The sequence below is a fragment of the Tupaia chinensis genome, unplaced genomic scaffold (genome assembly GCF_000334495.1).
Source record: "Tupaia chinensis unplaced genomic scaffold, TupChi_1.0 Scaffold000315_1, whole genome shotgun sequence".
Lineage (NCBI taxonomy): Eukaryota > Metazoa > Chordata > Mammalia > Scandentia > Tupaiidae > Tupaia > Tupaia belangeri.
Genome location: NW_006159808.1, coordinates 784,097 through 789,677, shown reverse-complemented (window position 1 = coordinate 789,677; position 5,581 = coordinate 784,097). Strand labels below are relative to the sequence as shown.

General features: G+C 46.2%; 1 long non-coding RNA gene across 3 annotated transcripts in view; it reads left to right on the top strand.

The window, feature by feature from the left end:
- Window positions 1–5,581, top strand: part of LOC102503383 (uncharacterized) — a 26,700-nt gene that overhangs the window by 552 nt on the left and 20,567 nt on the right. For 2 of the 3 annotated variants that reach the window (XR_334938.3, XR_003549806.1), the window contains exons 1-3: window positions 31–598; window positions 2,579–2,729; window positions 3,652–3,768. This is a non-coding gene — a long non-coding RNA (uncharacterized LOC102503383). Of the gene's footprint in view, window positions 1–30; window positions 599–2,578; window positions 2,730–3,651; window positions 3,769–5,581 lie in introns of those variants that run through there. The other variant, XR_003549805.1, reaches the window with a different exon arrangement.

The following is a 5,581-nucleotide window of genomic DNA, read 5'->3' as shown; positions in this document are numbered from 1 at the left end:
CCAGGACCCGGGCGGGCGGGGCTAGGGCTCTCTGACATCCAGGCTGCACTGGACTCTCCACCGCCCGAGGTTTGGGGGGGTTTGAATCTCCAGGCGCGGGGACAGTGATTCAGAACTTCCTGCAGGAGCTGTCAGACTCTGGACGTCGCTGCCCAGAGCCTTGCAGTGACGCTGTGACGACGGTCGGTTCACAGCTCCTGAGGAAATACTGATCTGGCAAAGGGAAGTTTGCTTCGCCTTTGTTTTTGTTTTTGTTTTTGTTTTTGTTTTCGCCTGGAGAGCCCTCTGCCAACTCCGGAGGTAGGCCTCCGGTCCCAATCGCGGCCACGGGAGCGGCTTTTTTCTTTTTTTTTTTCTATGGACTGGGAGAGAGCGAGCGAAAGCACCCCCCAGGGAGGATGACGACCCCACACTTGAGCCGAAGTAGACATTACAGAGCTCGTTGCTCCGCTGCTGAGCTCAGTACCCAGTGCTAAGTCAACTTTGGCCTCCGGAATCGGGTCTCACCAGGCGCTTTGCAGTGGCATTTACTTGCCCACTCCCAGCCCCCTCTCCAGAAGGCAGTAAGAACTTCCAGGAGTGTCTCACTGAGTATGAGGTGAGCCTCTGCCGTGGCCTTCAACAGCTGGAATTCAGGGGATCCGTGAGCATGAGGAAAACGACTTTTAAAAATATTGTAGTAGTATTTATGGGACATGACTAGAAATCGCGTAAATATTATAGTTGGGTGGATTGATATATCAATCGTTTACATGAAATGGTGTTTGCCACGAACACGAGTCAAAAGTCTGCAAGCGCTCATGAAAACACGAGGTCGATGGTGTGTTGTGCTGTGTGCTCCCTCCTTTTCGGGACAGGTGTGAGAATGCACACTCTACATTATGCAGGCGGCAGCAGGTCTCTAGTTCCACTAGTAAAGCCAGTGCCACATATTTGGGGAACAAAAATTTAAGATTCTGAATTAGTGAAGAGGACTAAGTTAAATTTCAAGCTCACAATGATCTCAGAGGACGGACTTGACGTTGGGGGTGGATGTTCACAACGTGCATTGCTTCCTACAGCTGCGAACTGATGACTTAAAATAGTAGGAGTTTTGAGTTGGCCCTTTGGCCTAGTGGTTAATGGAACCATATCCCACATGGGCGACTGTCGTTGGAGTCCTAGCCCCAATGGCTTGAAAAACACCCCCGTGCACATATGTGCACACCTCAAATCTCAGCAGGATGGTGAGATGGAGAAGGGCTTGCTGCAGGACCACTTCAGTCTCTGTGTCCGTGGCAAGCACACTCACCCTTTGGCAATTTTAATATAAGAACATTAATAAAGTGGGAATTTATTCTGTCACAGTTCTGGAAGCTCAGTCTGCACTCCAGCTGCCATTGATGCTGGGCTTTCTCCGAAGGCTCTGAGGAAGACATCTGCCCCATCCTAGTGTCTGGTGACGATGGCAGTCCTTGGCATTCCTTGGCTTGGCCCCAAATCTGTGCCTCTGTTGTCACATGACTTTCATCTTTCATCTTTATGGCTCTGTGTCCTGTACCCAAATGTCTCCCTCTTTTCTCTTTTTCTTTTACTTTTGGAAAGGTTTTTGCTGTAGGGTGCGTGTGCTCGCCGGAAAGAGAGATAGAAAGCGAGAAATCACCCCCCAGAGGGGGATGGCCACGCCGCAATCCCTTCTCCTCCATTCTCCTCTCGGGATCTTGGGTACGCATGCACATGCGCTCGGTGTGAGTTTAAGCCACTGGGACTTGAACCGCGGTCGACTACTTGGGAGTCCAGCGACATAGCCATTACACTAACTGCTGGTCCCCCTCCTTTCTCTTAAGACACCAGTCATGGGATTTGGAGCCTCCCTAGTCCAGGATGACCACATCTTAACTTGATTACTTCTACAAAGACCCTATTTCCAAATAGGGTCATATCCATTGGTACCTGGGGGGTAGGACTTGAACTCATCTTTTTTTTTTTTTTGAGTCTGCAGTTCAGTGCAATGCAGCACATGAAACTGCAGAAGCCCTGACTTTCATCCTTTGGGCTCACCAGCTACCCTTCCTGCCTTCCTGCTTCACTGGCCAAGATTTTCTCTACACTCTATTCTAAACTGCTTCCAGGAATGTTTCTTAGAAATTCAGACATCCTGTGCCCAGCAGGTGGCATGGTGGTTACGGCACTGGACTCCTACATGGTCTACCCCAGTTCGAGTCCTAAACCTGGCATCTTGAAAATCACACTAGACATGAGTGCATGCATGCCCAGGATCCCAGAGGAGAATGGAGAGGAAGGGATTGCGATGTGGCCATCCCCCTGGAGGGTGATTTCCAATTTTTCCTAGTACCGTCTCTCTGTCTGTCTCCCATAAGTACGCAAGCCCTGTGGCAAAAACCTTAAAATATAAAAACAAGAACAAAAGAAAAAGAAATTCGTCCTCCATCCTAAGCTGTCAGGAGGCATTTGGCATTATTAGGCTATGAAGAAAGAAATGCCTAAATGAGGGTTCTCAGGCATCAGTATTGTGGCAAAGGCCAGTCGTGTTTGTCACTAAACCTTTGAAGTCACATGAATCTCCTTTCTCATACAGCTGCGTGTCGGCAGTGGCAGCATGCAGAGGATTCTGAGCTCGGGATCTTCACGGTGTGTACACTGACAGTGAGAAGTCACAGTGTGTGAAGTGTGATGGGGATTCACAAACAGACTCACACACCGGAGCTGCAAACTCGAAGACCCTCATTGTGAGTAGAATAGGAGTGAATTGTACTTCTTTAGGGTACAACTTGTTTCAGGCCATGAAGCCCCCCCCCCCCAACATGCTTAGAAACACACAGATCACAGCTCTGAGCTATGGGAACCAAGAGGGCACGGCCAAAACCAGACTGGAGCTGGAGTCCTGGCTTCTCCTTAAATTGTCCGGCTAACTTCTGCCAAGTAATAGTTTAAGCTTCAGCTCCTCCACCTGCACAATAAACATAGCATGTATTATAACCTATATAGTAGCTTTGGGTAGTGTTTTATATTATGCATGTTGTACATGATGTGTTTTCAAAATATGTTATATACACAACAACAATACAGATGTGTCATTATGGCAGCCCTATCAGAGTCCCAGCAACCAAGGGCGATAACAAATGCAATGTACGTCCTTACAGGACGTACATGCATGCACCGTTGATCACGAGGGCATGCGTTTATCACTGCTGCACCTCCCTATTGATGGGGGGATTAATTTCACCTCCCTTGAAACACTTACATGTTCGGTCTTGTGCTTGCACAATTAGCACATCTTAATGAGGGAGCACTCACTTAGCAAGTGTAAGTGGCTACAAAAGGAAAAGAAGATACACTCTTCACTGACATAAAGCTAGGAAGAACGACCGCTTGTATCATGGCCAGGACAGAAGCTGTTTGTACCACAGATGTTATCACCCAGGGTGAACCCAACACAAGCGGGCAGAAAAAAAAAAAGCAAACACAAAAAACAAAAAAACCCAGCATCTTCCTCGTACAGGAAACTCAGAGTCTTACTCCTTTGGCTATGATGACACATTGAAATAGAGACACAATAAACTTAAAAGGAGAATGTCACTGGTCTCGCAGATACTAGCGTCTTTCTGTCAGTTCAAATGAATATTTACGTACTACCATCACCATTTTCAGAGTTCATGGAACACCAAGAAGTGTATGGCCCTACGTGAGGGAGAGTCCAAGAAGTTTTCCCACAGATGTCAGCCTCGGACGGGAAGAGACCACAGTACTGCAGATTCTGCCTGGGGGGTTAGCTCTTCCACTGTGGAATCCAGCCTACCTTCAGATCTGAAGCCAGGGCTTGATCACGTCCTTTACAAAAGATGATTCACTCCTGTTCTGCCTGGGTGGCTGCGTGACCCTGAACCAGCTATGTAATGGGTCCTAGTGTCTTTTTCCTTCTGTGAAATGGGATGTAATGTCCACCTTATAATGGTATCGTCAGGGTCGGATAATATTCGTGGAACAATTACCATATTGTCAGATGCTCAGGAAACCTTCATTTATGTTGGTTATTATTATATTTTTGTTTCTTAGAGAAAAAACTTGATGAAGAAGATAGCTTATTTCCCCCCCCCCTCATGGTGCATGTGCTTACTGGAGAGAGACTGTAAAAAGGAAAAAGAGAAATCACCCACCAGGGGGATGGCCACGTCACAATCCCTTCTCCTCCATTTTCCTCCTGGGACCTTGGGCACACATGCACACACACCCAGTGTGAGCGGTCTGGGACTTGAACTGTGGTCTACCATGTAGGAGTCCAATACCTTAACCACCATGCTACCTACTGGCTTAAGATAGCATTCAGTGAGTGTTGGATAAGATACTGTAAAATGATCAGAAAAAAAAACAGATGGATGGGTAAGAATAAGACTAAAGACATGAAGTCAGACTTTAATATAGGGGCTGTAGCAAAAAATGTTTGCATGTAGAATTTTATGTTATAACAGCTAATGAAAAAAGAAACCCATGAGTGGCACCAGCAGTTAGCATAATGGCTATGTTGCGGACTCCCACGTAGTTGACTGCAGTTTGCATCCCAGACCCGGTGGCTTAAAACTCATGCTGGGTGTGTGTGCGTGCGTGTCTAAGATCCCAAGAGGAGAATGGAGGAGAAGGGATTGCGGCGTGGCCATCCCCCTTGGGGGGTGATTTCTCACTTTCTATCTCTCTATCTCTCTCTGTCTTTCTGGCGAGCGCACTCGCCCAATAAGAAAAACCTTTCCAAAAAAAAAAAGAAACTCATGAGTTGTTTCCAGATGCCCAATAGCTGGTTTTTTTTTTTTTTTGACTCATATCATGAAAACACTCTAAAGCACATTTATAGCACTTAAAATATATTTCATAAATAAGAACAGTATTTTGGGGGCCAGCAGTTAGCATAACAGCTATGTCACTGGACTCCCACGTAGTCGACCATGGTTCGAGTCCTGGACCCGGTGGCTTAAACTCACACTGGGCGCATGTGCGTGCGTGCCCAAGATCCTGAGAGAAGAGTGGAGGAGAAGGGATTGTGGTGTGGCCATCGCCCCTGGGGGGTGATTTCTTGCTTTCTGTCTCTCTGTCTTTCTCTGTCTGTCTAGCAAGTGCACGCGCCCTATAGCAAAAACCTCTCCAAAAAAAGAAAGAAAAAAAATAAAGAACAATATTTTCAAAAAGACTGTAATTATCCTTTTCTTAAAAATGTACATAAATGGCCCCATGAAAATAGGAGAAATATATATTGTTTCAGCAAAGAAATGGACAGAAAACATATTCAATATGTGGACTCAGGAAGGAGAGGGCATGGCAAAGCCAGATATTTTTTTTATCTCCCTAAAGTTTTTTTTAATTAATTAATTAATTAATTAATTTATATATATCCAATCGCATTGTTTAGCTTACAAAGTGAATATTTCAGTATGTGAACATTTCTCCCCAGTCCAGTTGAGCAAAACATCTTCAACAGATAACACCACACGTCCCCATCCTGTCAATGCTCTGTCTCTGTATCCCTCCTCCAATGTCCTTCCCAGGTCCCACTCCTCCACACACACCACATCTGGCATTCACACCCACCTCT